Here is a 13,138-nt window from a genome sequence, read left to right as displayed (position 1 = left end):
TTTATTTTGTGAGATTATGCTATCTGGGTTGTGTATCAGTTAGCTATTGTCACACTAACGCTGCATAACAACACCCCTCAAAAACCCAGTGATGTACAGTAACAAATATTTACTTCTTACTCATGCATCCTGGGGTCAGTTAGATTTTGGCTGGGCTTGGCTCTAGGCTATGGGTTCAGTTCATCTCTGCTCCATACATCTCTCATCCTCGTTAGACCAGCAGCTTACTCGAGGTATGCTCTTCTCATGGTGATGACAGAAATGTAAGAGTGTAAAGCAGAAACACCTGATATCTCTTTAAGGCCTAGACTATGGCGGTCACTTCTGCCCACAACCCATTGACCATAGCAAGTCACGTGGCCAAGTCTAACATCAATGTGGAAGGGCAATACACTTCTCCCATGGAGTTTTGGGGAAGTAGGGTGGGAAGGAATAAATACATGCTGAACAATAGTCTAATCTACAGGTTGATTTCTTCTTTTTGTCTGTTTCTATACATTTATCATTCTTATACTGTCGTAGACAAATAGAAACTTATGTTTCACAATTTGCAAGCATGATTTACAATTTACAAAGCTGATTACATGCATTACAAGGCTTCACTTTCTATCATTTTTCTGACAGGTACAATACTTTTTTCCTTTGGTTAGTCAGGCTATTATATTAAAACATTATGAGGGAAGGTGAGGCTTATCCCATGGAGGGGATGTCAGTTGGGAATGCATTCAACAGTAAATAACATGAAACTCAACTTACGGTTGCTGAAACAAATAGGAGTTCATTTTTCTCATGTGACGAGCAGTTCAAAGGCAGGCAATCTGAGACAGATGATATCATCAAAGACCCAGCTCTTTATCTCTTTCTGCTCCATGATTGTTAGTGCACAGGCTTTTGTCTTTGTGGTTGCAAGATGGCTGGTGCAGCTTAATATGTCGAGTCTACATTCCTGGCAGGGAGAAAGGAGAGAGGACCATGGTAGCTGACAGTCTCTACTTATGTTCAGAAAGCAAAACTTTCCCAGAACCACCCTAAGTAGATGTCCACTTATATCTCATTAGAAAATAAGGTTTCAAGCTCTATATCCTTTATAACAAAAGAGGGCAAGGGTGAAAGCTATTGGAAAGGGTTGTTGAGACAATCGATGATATCTACCACATATGGGACATGTGACCCCTGTACTCAACCACCCCTACCTCTAAGCAATCTTTACCTTCCGGTATCCACTTGTAATAATTACAAAATACACATCTCATGGATACCCCTAACTAAACAATAACCTTGTCCCTGGGCCTCTGTTCCACTTAGGAACTTGCCCATCTGAGCATTTCATCAGGTGACATAGAAATTAATCCTGAGTTTTCTGTATTGATTTAGAAGTTTTGATATTCTCAAGCAATGTTATAACTTATACTGATTTGAAAAATACCAGGCAAAGCTATTATTTTAAGATTGGTCCTTGGGTAAGTTAGTTAACTGCTCTGTGCTTATTAAAAAAAAAAAAAAACCTATCTTGCAGGGTTGCTATAAAGATAAAAACCATATTTGAAAAGGGTTTCACACTTTGCCTGGTATTTAGAAGTTGAGTTTTGTTACTTGCAGCCAAATGCATTCCTAATTGGTGTACTCACTATGCTTTCAGCCTCTCCATGTATCACAATGTTTCAGTGTAATACTCTGAGGAGCCAAAGGGGTAAAAGGTACTTATCAAAAAAGGAATACACAGTGAAGTCTTATAATCTGCAGTTGATATTATTATCATTATTGTTCTAGGATACTTCAACTCATTCTGATTGGACAGTTCATCCTCCCTTAAATATTTGGTAGCTTTGCAAACAGTTTCAGAGCATGATAAGGCTACCAATAATATGTCCAGAACCTGTACCCAGTATTGCTTTTAGCAGGCTGCTAGGTCTGCATCATCATTATGTATCTGGCTTCTAGAATGGTCAGATGGTAAGAGGATGGGTGGGTAGGACTTTTTAAAATATGAAGGGGAGGGAGGGGGAGGGGTAAGATGTGACAGGGTGAGAGAGTGGCATAGACATATATACACTACCAAATGTAAAATAGATAGCTAGTGGGAAGCAACCGCATAGCACAGGGAGATCAGCTCGGTGCTTTGTGGCCACCTAGAGGGGTGGGATAGGGAGGGTGGGAGGGAGGGAGATGCAAGAGGGAAGAGATATGGGAACATATGTATATGTATAACTGATTCACTTTGTTATAAAGCAGAAACTAACACACCATTGTAAAGCAATTATACTCCAATAAAGATGTTTAAAAAAATAAAATAAAATAAAATATGAAGGGGAAATGCAGGGTAATACACAAATATCTTTCCTGAAACATAATCTCTAGGCCAAGTAGAAACTGTCTTCCTCCTTCCCTTCCTGTCCCCTCATCACCAAAGCTCCTCTCTGCTTCTCCTTAGAGTGGAGGTGGAGCAATGGGAGAGAGTAAGACAATTTCTGCCTGTGCCACACGTTTCTAGAGATAAAAGCATTTGCTTTTTTTCTTTCTTTCTCATTCTTCAAATTCACTGGTTACAACGCTTACACATATGTTATTTTCTACTCACTGCTCTAATTGGGATTCAGATCCAACCATTAAGCTAAAAGTTAACTAGATCAAGAACCAATTAGACTCGTCAGTCATTAACTGCACATGACATTAACCCAGATGAATAGACACATGACCTGTTACAAACTCATTGGTAGGTTGAGTGTTCATGTTGAATTTCCCTCAACTTCACACACTAGAAGAACTCGTAGGTTCTTTCCCTTTTTTATCAAAGATTAACCCCAGTAATTTGGGGGTGAAGAGAAAACAACCATCAAAATTTTAAAAAGGAAGTATTTCTTCCTATTGTTAATACCTAGTGATTACTTTGAATGTGAGAGGACTTAACTTTAATAATATTCCTTAAGTCAAGATGTCATTTAAAATTTTTCATTCTGCACATACTTCCATATTTAGATTAATTTTCATAATCCCAGTAAGTAGGAGGGTGGATACATGTTTTGCTCTCTTGCCAACTGATAGGTATGAATAAAGTGGTGATGGTGATGGTGCTGGTGGTGGGGTCTTCTGAGTGTCATTAGCATCTAAACAAGAGAGAGGACAATCCTGACACTTCAGCAAGGTTTACCCAGACCCTGGATTTGCTTAAATCATCATAAAAGATCAGGACTTGAAGGTGCCTTAACAATCACACCCTCACTATACAGGTGGCTGTTTGTTTGGTGCTTGTGTGTATGTGTATCATAGGGCAGAGACCCCTTGATGTGTGTGTAACAACTATACCAACAGGTCCAGTGCAGTAAAGATTCCTATATAGAGGAGATTTGCCTAAATCAGTCCTAAAAAGTCGACATACACACTGTGTCCCATTTCATAAGCAGGGATATGTCCTAATGCCAATTACCCTAGAAAAGGTAAGACATTGCCTTAATGCCACCCTAATGTTTGATGTAAAATTCTTCCTTAAGAGCAATGTTTGGTAGAGGAGGGTCAAGGGAGCATGAGAATGCTGGGTACATGAAGTGAAATGGGAAATTAAAAGAGGAAGGAAAGGGGCAAAGACAGGGAGGGGAGACTTGAGGAAGATGAAGCCAAAGAAGCCAGGTTACCACCCTGCCTGGGTGCTCCTGAATGCTAATGAAGCCTAAATATCCTTGAGATAAAACCAATGGTTCTCAAAGTGTGGTCTCCAGACCAGCAATATCAGCATCACTGAAGAACTTGTCTGGGCCCCACTCCAGACCTAGTGAATCAGAAACAACCCCTTCAGGTGATACTGATGTACACTCAAGTCTGAGAACCACAATGCACTAAATGTTATCATTGAAGTCCACCTGTGCATGAATGAGTTCCCATTAGACATTGAGCATCTCAAGGGCAGTGACTAGGGATCACCAATGCATCTCCAGCACTGGAGCAGGCTGGCATGGAGCCACTTAGTATATATTGCTTGAATCAATAAACTATTCTTGAGAACAGGTAAGTCTTTTTCATTATGGTAAAATTTAATATAAAAATTCCAAGTTGGAGAGAATATAGGAGAAGGAGTGAAAGTGGGGTATATGAGAAGAATACCAATTTCACAGTTTGGGGCAGCACTGTCTCTCCCTGTTTATTAAAAAAATACTCAGAAATATCACTTTAAAAGTAGGTTCCAAGTATTATAGAAATAATTTTACTATCCTCTCTCCTTTTTGTTTTCCACTTGGGCAACAGGTTAAAATAGCAATCCATATGATTTTTAATCTGTTGCACAGTTGTGCACCAACATTTCAGATTCTATACCCTTTGTGTAGGAGGATATTCTGTTCACAGAAAATATTAATTTACCTGGAAAACAATAATTCAATTCTGCTTGAGGGCTTTTTGAAATAAATATCTTCCCATTAAAGCATTTGCTTTAAATAGTTTCCTTGAGGTTGTCATACGAACAGTTCAAAAAAAAAAAAAAAAAGAAGCAAATAAAAGTACTCTTGGTAGGTTATATTTTAGAGTTTTGTGGCAACCTGGTAAAGTCTGCCTGACCACTGTCGAGGTCACTGTCTAGGGCAGATGTTCTCAACCAGGGTGATTATGCCTCCCAGGGGACATTTGGCAATGTCTGGAGGCAGTTTTAATGTCACAGCTGGGAGGGAAGCGCTACTGGCCTTGAGTGGGATGCCGCTAACCATCCTTCAATGCACAGGACACAGCCCCGCGAACAATGAAGAGTTATCCAGTGCCAAAGGTCAGTAGTGCCACAGTGGAGAAATACTGGTCAGAGTCAAGAAACCCTGCTCCCTACAGTAGAGGAACCATATCATTTATCATCTAAACCAGGACACTCTTGAGATCAAAAGGGGATGCTATTAGTAGCTATGCCAGGACAATAGGCATAAACAAGGACAGTCCCAGGCAAAGCCCCCATTTCCACACCTAAAGGCTATGTGAACCCGGGCAAACAGCATCCTCATCTGTAAAGTGAGGTGGTAAGATTATCCCCAGGTCCCTTCCTGGTCCAGCGTTTTAGTTCTAGGGATGTAAACCTTTAGTGTCTCAAGCACACATTATTCTTTCTGTGTCACCTCTGTCAGTCCATGAACTCTTCCAGAGTAGGCCTCTATCCTATTCATTTTTCTATCTCCTTTACTCTCTTAACACAAGCCCTGCGGAAACAATGTTTGTTGGACCTTATTATTTCCAGCAGATTTACAACTTCCCACACCAGTAAAATGTTAACATGAAAGATTTTAATAACAAACATATTTTGGTCATACTTCTCCATGAGGAATGCAGATGGGGCTTGACTTTCGCTTCTTGAGTTACTACCATGGCCACATAATTTGCCTTCTAACTTAGGACATTTTGAGAGCAAAAGAGCGTGTTGTTAATAACTACAGCAGGATAATAGGCATGAACTGGGGGGCAGGATTGCCCGAGCCAGGTTAGACGCCATCAGGATTCAAATTGCCACTAAACAGATGTGTGAGGCTGGCAGACATATCACGCCCACCCCTTATAATTGCGGACCCCAATTACATGGCCTCTTTGAAGATAAAACACAGCTAGTTCCTTTCATCCACCTTGGATAGTATTTGAATCTTTCCTTCATTCTTGCCCAAAGCTCATCTTTCCCCACACGTATTCCACATTAAACTTGCTGACCTTTTAAAGCAAATGGAAAAAGTCCAGGAACCCAGCTCACATTAATTCCACTGAGTTTTACCCCATTCCTCGGCTTATATGTTTGGACAGAACATCATTTAGAGAATGCTGAGGCCCTCCTCGATTCACTTGAGTGGGTGAGGAAACGGAAAGCTCTAAGCTTGTGTTCTCCCTCCTTCTGATGAAAATGGCAAAAGCATTTATCTCAGGGCTGGGAGGTTGTAAGGTGAAAACAGGCTCTCTCCATTTATATGCATTTACTTACTGATCTGTTTCTCTCTTCCAAAGTGTCACTGTGGGTATGATTTACCTCTCTATTCCAAGATCTTGCACAAAGTGAGCATTTAATATATGTTTATTAAATGAATGGATGGATGGATGAACCACAAAGAAATTCCACTTGTCCCCAGTATGGACAGAAATCGATGACCCTATGCTGCACTCATAACAGTCTTAGGAGTAAAGAATACTTGAGCTGGAAAGTCCTTTTCTCTCCTTCCTGCCCCAGTCCTTACCTCCTTCACCAAATTGTTGACCCTTGCACAAGCCATGTAGCATTGTTTGAGGCAGAGAAATCAACTTGATGAAAGCCCATAGCCAATGGGAACCAAAATATATAAAGGAAATGTAAATAGAACTATCATACAATCCAGAAGTTCCACTTCTGGGGTATTTATCTGAAGAAAACCAAAACACTAACTCGAAAAGATATCTGCACCTCTATGTTCATTGCAGCATTATTTACAATAACCAAGATGTGGAAGCAACCTAAGTGTCCATTGATGGATGAATGGATAAAGATGTGGTATATAAACACAATGGAAAATTATTCAGCCATAAAAAAGGGAAACCTTGCCATTTGCCACCACAGATGGGCCTTGAGGGCATTATGCTAAGTGAAATAGGTCAGAAAGAGAAGGACAAATAACGGTATGATCTCACTTAAAAGTAGAATCTAAAAAAACCAAACCCATAGATACAGAGAACAGATTGGTGGTTGCCAAAGGTGGGGGTGGGCAAAATAGGTGAAGGGGGTCAATACGTATGTACAAACTTCCAGTTATAATATAAATAAGCCCTGGGGATGTAATGTACAGCATAGTGACTATAGTTAATAATACTGTGTTGTATATTTGAAAGTTGCTAAAAGAATAGATCTTAAAAATTCTCACCACAAGAAAAAAATTCTGTCAACTATGGATGGTGATGGATGTTAACTAGACTTATTGTGGTGATCATTTCAAATATATACAAGTATCAAATCATTATATTGTACACCTGAAACTAATATAATGTCCTATGTCAATTAAACCTCAAAATTAAAAAAAAAAGAAAGAAAAGAAAAGAAAAGAAAGGAAAGGTCATACTCCCCCATCCAGGATAATAATGAACTGATTTCTATAGAGGGTTTCTCAGCTGTAAAATACCATGATCACAACAATTATCATCATTAAAATTATTTCAGTCTATTGGCATCAGGTAACCCTTTTAGAACGCTATTTTCTGAGCAGAGGAAATGAAGCTGGAAGGCTGGATAGTTCTGTGCACTGGTCCTGATGAAGTCTTCTCTGCAGCCCTGGGCCTTTTGTGCACAGCCTCTCACAGTGCGTCACTGTCCTTGCATCTTCATTCCCCAGATGGAGATTGAGAATTTCGTATATTCTGGGCACTGTATTAAGTGCAAGGAATAAAAAGTGACTAAGTAGTCAGGACCCCTACCCTTCACATGTCATGATATTCAAAATTTAACTACCATGTCGCTTAAAAGAAGTTTGAAAACAGTGTAACTTCCTCACCCATTTTTAAGTTGACATCTCACATTTTTCATCATAAATTTAAATATTTATAAAGGTTAGAATTACCAAAGCATTATAAATATGGACATTTTAAATTAAAGCAGATATGTCATTTACTTAAATATATCCAACATCCATCAACAGATGAATGGATAAAGAAGATGTGGCACATATATACAATGGAATATTACTCAGCCATAAAAAGGAACGAAACTGAGTTATTTGTAGTGAGGTGGATGGACCTAGAGACTGTCATACAGAGTGAAGTAAGTCAGAAAGAGAAAAATAAATACCGTATACTAACACATATATATATGGAATCTAAAAAAAAAAATGGTCATGAAGAACCTAGCTGCAAGATGGGAATAAAGATGCAGACCTACTAGAGAATGGACTTGAGGATATGGGGAGGGGGAAGGGTAAGCTGGGACAAAGTGAGAGAGTGGCATGGACATATATACACTACCAAACGTAAAATAGATAGCTAGTGGGAAGCAGCCGCATAGCACAGGGAGATCAGCTCGGTGCTTTGTGACCACCTAGAGGGGTGGAATAGGGAGGGTGGGAGGGAGGGAGATGCAAGAGGGAAGAGATATGGGGATATATGTATATGTATAGCTGATTCACTTTGTTATAAAGCAGAAACTAACACACCATTGTAAAGCAATTATACTCCAATAAAGATGTTAAAAAATAAATAAATAAATAAATATATCCAACAGAATCTACATACCATTTGATACCTATCATCATTCTTTTTTTTAGTATACAAAGAAATTTTACAGTATTTCTTTTCCTCCTTAATCTCATATTTCCATTCCATTTCTCCCACGGGATTTTATCCTAGTGAAATTTATTTTTATGTTGGAAAGACTCTGGTCATCCTATAACACACACACACACACACACACACACACACGTACTTTTTTCCATGTGACCATCCAGTTCAACTTTCTGACCAAAGTATAGCTCAGCCATGGCACTGTTGGGTTCAAATAGTAGAGCTATAACACAGCTCTACTATGTAATAGTTGTGTCTTTGGGTAAGTTATTTAACCTCTGTGAACTTCACTTTTCTCTTCCATAATACTGGGAAATTAATGTTGTCTATTTTGTAAGGTTGTTGCAAAAATTAAAAGAATATATGAAAATACTTAGTCCAGTGCCTGGCGTATAGTTACCATCTAATAAATGATAGCACATTATTAATCTACCACACAAAATACTTCTTTACTCACAAGACAGCCGCCCTACAACAAAAGCAAAAATAAACAAATAGGACCTAATCAAACTAAAAAGCTTTTGCACAGTAAAAAAAAATGGAAACCATCAACAAAACAGAAAGGCAACCTACTGAATGGGAGAAGATATTTGCAAATAATATGTCAGATAAGGGGTTAATATCCAAAATATATAAAGAATTCATACAACTCAATATCAAGAAACCAAACAACCAGATTAAAAACTGGGCAGAGGGGGACTTCCCTAGTGGCGTAGTGGTTAAGAATCCACCTGCCAATGCAGCAGACACGGGTTTGAGCCCTGGTCTGGGAAGATCCTACATGCCTCGGAGCAACTAAGCCGTTGCGCCACAACTGCTGAGCCTGCGCTCTAGAGCCCATGAGCTACAACTACTGAGCCCATTGCCACAACTACTGAAGCCCACGAGCCTAGAGCCCATGCCCCACAACAAGAGAAGCCACCGCAATGAGATGCCTGCGCACCACAACGAAGAGTAGCCCCCGCTCGCCGCAACTAGAGAAAGCCCGCGCTCAGCAACGAAGACCCAACACAGCCAAAAATAAATAAATAAATAAATTTATTAAAAAAAAAACCAAAAACTGGGCAGAGGACCTGAATAGGCATTTTTCCAAAGAAGACATACAGAAGGCCAGCACATGAAAAAACGCTCAGGCCTTGTCCCGTGAAACATCTTCGGCTGGGGAGTCAGTTGGTTGTTCTCATCTCGTGTTTGAACATGGTGCGAACTAAAGCAGACGGTGTCCCTGGCACCTACAGAAAAGTGGTGGCTTCTCGAGCCCCCAGGAAGGTGCTTGGTTCCTCCACCTCTGCCACTAATTCCACGCCGCTTTCGTCAAGGAAAGCTGAAAATAAGTACGCAGGAGGGAATCCAGTTTGTGTGCGCCCAACTCTCAAGTGGCAAAAAGGAATCGGAGAATTCTTCAGGCTGTCCCCTAAAGATTCAGAAAAAGAGAATAGGATTCCTGAGGAGGCAGGAAGCAGTGGCTTGGGAAAAGCAAAGAGAAAAGAATGTTGAGACTCCCAAATTGGACTAGTTTAAAGAGCATCTGAAGGATTTGACCAGATAATGAAAGCCAATATTAAATCTGCTGGAGTTTCATGTACAAGACTGGAAAGAGACAACATCGAGAATTAATGATGTGATTAAGTATAACTTAAGAAATATGGACACTTCAAACTGTACCTTGCAAATAAGAATAATTTCATCTTCATCTAGAGAAAAAGGATGAGCTATGGAATGGAGATTCAGTTTCCATTTTGTTCACGAAATCTAGAAGGCGATAAAATGATTAGATCATGTCCTTTGCCACCTGATCATACAGATGATGAAAATGAATAGAAATTACTTATTCACTCTTGACTGATGTCTCCTGTTTACTCTGGTATTCTAGGATGTAAATTTGCATAAACGTACTTGTTCCAATTAGCTTTGTTGAATAAGCATTTAAGTTAAAAAATGAGGCTTACATTTAGTTATTCAAAAGCAAGTAGTTATGATATTGGAAAGTTTATAAGATTAATTATGGTTACTTAACTTAGTATTCAGTATAATGCAGTATTCGGTTTCTTTTACCTGTTAAGCTTTTGCTTGCTAGAATTATTGCATGGTGTTCTAATTATGAATCTGCTGTATTTGAGATTTGCTTAGATTTTTGTACTGTTGCCATTTTTATTGGCATTTGATTATTGGAGTGATGCCATATTTTTGTTCCTTTTATTTGCTTTAAAAAGCAGAGGTAGATTTTTGCACATTAAAAAAGTCAGTATTAATTAAACTGAACCCATACCCTTTTTAAGAAAGGGGGCCAAAGATGCAATGTTGAAAAAATTTGGATGGCTGTCTACCTTCTTCTTAGAAAAATTTAAGGGCAGTTTTGTCCTAAGGATTTAAAGGGTTGATGAAGCTTCTAAAAACAACAACAAAAAGATAAAATACTAGCATAGAATTGGGCAGGAAAATTCCATAGACTACATTAAAAGAGAGGAATTTTCCTAGAATATGCATTTGACTTAGTGTCATAAAATATTACCCTTTGGGCCTATACTTTTCAAGTTGGAAATGAATAAAATATGAAAGGCAAATCATGCCATAAACCCACAACTATGTCTAAAGTCCTTAGAGCTACTATTATATTTTTCAAGATAATCAAGGGTATAGTTGAAGAGGTGGGTATAATAGTGCTTAGTAACTGGTATTCTTGCTTCCTCATCAGGCTTTTTGCTCACTGACATCCTGTTATCAAAACTAACCATGTTTAACAGGAATGCTTTCCTGAAGTTTGTTTTTAATAAACGAATACTCATTGTCACAATAAAAAAAAAAAAAAAGAAAAGAAAAAACGCTCAATATCAACATCCCTAATAATCAAAAAAATGCAAATCAAAACCACAATGAGATCTCACCTAAAACCTGTCAGAATGGCTATTGTGAAAGATACAAGAAATAACAAGTGTTGACGAGGATGTGGATAAAAGGGAACCCTTGTGTGCTATGTGTTTTCACTAATATGTGGAATCTAAAAAACAAAACAAACAAACAAATATAACAAAACAGAAACAGGCTCACAGACACAGAGAAGAAACTAGTGATTACCACAGGGAAGATGGGTGGGAGAGGGGCGAAAAGGTGAAGGGGATTAAGAGGTACCAACTGCCACCCTATAAAATAAATAAGTCATAGGGGTATAATGTACAGCACAGGGAATATAGTCAATATTTTATAGCAACTTTGCATGGTTTGTAATCTATAAAAATACTGAATCACTATGATCACTATGTTGTACACCTGAAACTAATGTTGTAAGTCAACAATACTTCAATAAATTAAGAAAAAAAGAAAAAAGAGAGCCACCTTACCCAACATTTTCTTCCATATATACTAGATCCATGATATTTTGTCCAACCCTGCTTTTTTATTCCTAGAGCCCCTAACACCAACCACCATTTTTCCAGGGATTCCTTTTCCAAAAGTACCTCAAAATTTGATGGATGAGCAAATTACTACTTTCCTCCTGATAAGAGGACAAACTGTCCTGTCCTGACAGGACAACTGTCAAAGTTCTTAATATAAAAACACCAGAAAGGAGAGCTTTCTGGCCATATAAGGAGCTATGAGGAAACGACAAACTAACAAGCATGTTTCCCCCACCCATGATTATTCGTAAATCACATGATTTATGCTAATCCTTAATCAAAAGTCAAGTCCAATGTGATCAATGCATGCTGTTTTCTGATTTTTCCTATTAGCTTAGGCTAACTTTCAAGTGAACCTTTGCTAGTAACAGTGATCATCTCTATGGTTTCCTTAGGAACACACCTAAGGGAAATGAACGCCTATGATGAAAAGAAAAACAGAGTGGCCAGATTGTGGTGTACTTGGAACTCTCAATACATGGCTGCTGGCAGCGTTAAATGGTACAATTACTTTGGAAAACTTTTTGGCAGCTCCTTATAAAGTGAAAATCCAACTATCCTATGATCAAGCAGTTCCATTCCTAAGTATTTACTCAAGAGGAACAAAACCATATGTCCACTGAAAGATCTGTACAAGAATATTTATTCTGCTTTATTCGAAGTAGCCAACAACTCAAACGGCCATCAACAGGAGACTGAATAAACAAATTGTGGTATATGCACATGATGGAATACAACTCAGCAATAAAACAGGATGAACCACTGATACACACAACAACATGGATGAATCTCAAAAACATTGTTATGTGAAAGAAGCCAGATATAAATGAGTGCATACTATATGGTTCCCTTTGTATGAAGTTCTAGAATCTGTGTTAATAGAAATCAGAATGGTGATTACCTACGGAGAGGGGACATTGACTGTAGAGGAGTACAATGAACTTTACGGGGTAATGGAAGTGTTCTATGTCTTTAATTGGGAGGGAGTAACATGGGTGTATATCTTTAACAAAACTCATCAACACTTAATATCTGTATGTTTCATTAGAGGTAAATTATACTTTAAAAAAATTGAGAAAAAGAAAAGAAAAGCAGCAGCCAAACTTACAGTTGTAAGGGATCTTCAAGATCATTTCACCTTTATCTCCTTTATTTCAATGCCGGAAAATTCCATACAACAGCCCAAGTGGACGACTGCTAAGCTTCAACTAGAGGAAACACAAAATCATAGACCAGGTCTATTCCATCTTCAGGCACCCCCAGCTGGATCACACTGCTGGCTCATGTTGGGCTGGCAGTTAACTAAACTCGTTGCCCCCACCAGCTAGGACTTCTCACCTGAATTCTTGTCAGCCCTGAATGCTCTCATCCAGTTGTTCATCTTAGCATAGTTAACATTTACACTAAGCACCAACACTTCCTCCAGCGTCTTTAGAATTCCTCCACTATATGCCACCCATGGCCCCTGGAGTTGTCATTATAAGTAGATTGTCTTAGACAAC

At 38.7% G+C, this 13,138-nt stretch overlaps 1 long non-coding RNA gene across 1 annotated transcript in view; it reads right to left on the bottom strand.

Moving 5' to 3' along the window:
* Positions 1–765: 765 nt before the first annotated feature.
* Positions 766–13,138, bottom strand: part of LOC132357847 (uncharacterized) — a 217,157-nt gene continuing 204,784 nt past the window's right edge. The window contains exon 4 of the long non-coding RNA XR_009500351.1: positions 766–946. This is a non-coding gene — a long non-coding RNA (uncharacterized LOC132357847). The remainder of the gene's footprint in view (positions 947–13,138) is intronic.

This window comes from Balaenoptera ricei, chromosome X, assembly GCF_028023285.1.
Source record: "Balaenoptera ricei isolate mBalRic1 chromosome X, mBalRic1.hap2, whole genome shotgun sequence".
Lineage (NCBI taxonomy): Eukaryota > Metazoa > Chordata > Mammalia > Artiodactyla > Balaenopteridae > Balaenoptera > Balaenoptera ricei.
The sequence above is the reverse complement of the archived record's forward strand: the minus strand, read 5'-3'. Positions and strand labels throughout refer to the sequence as shown.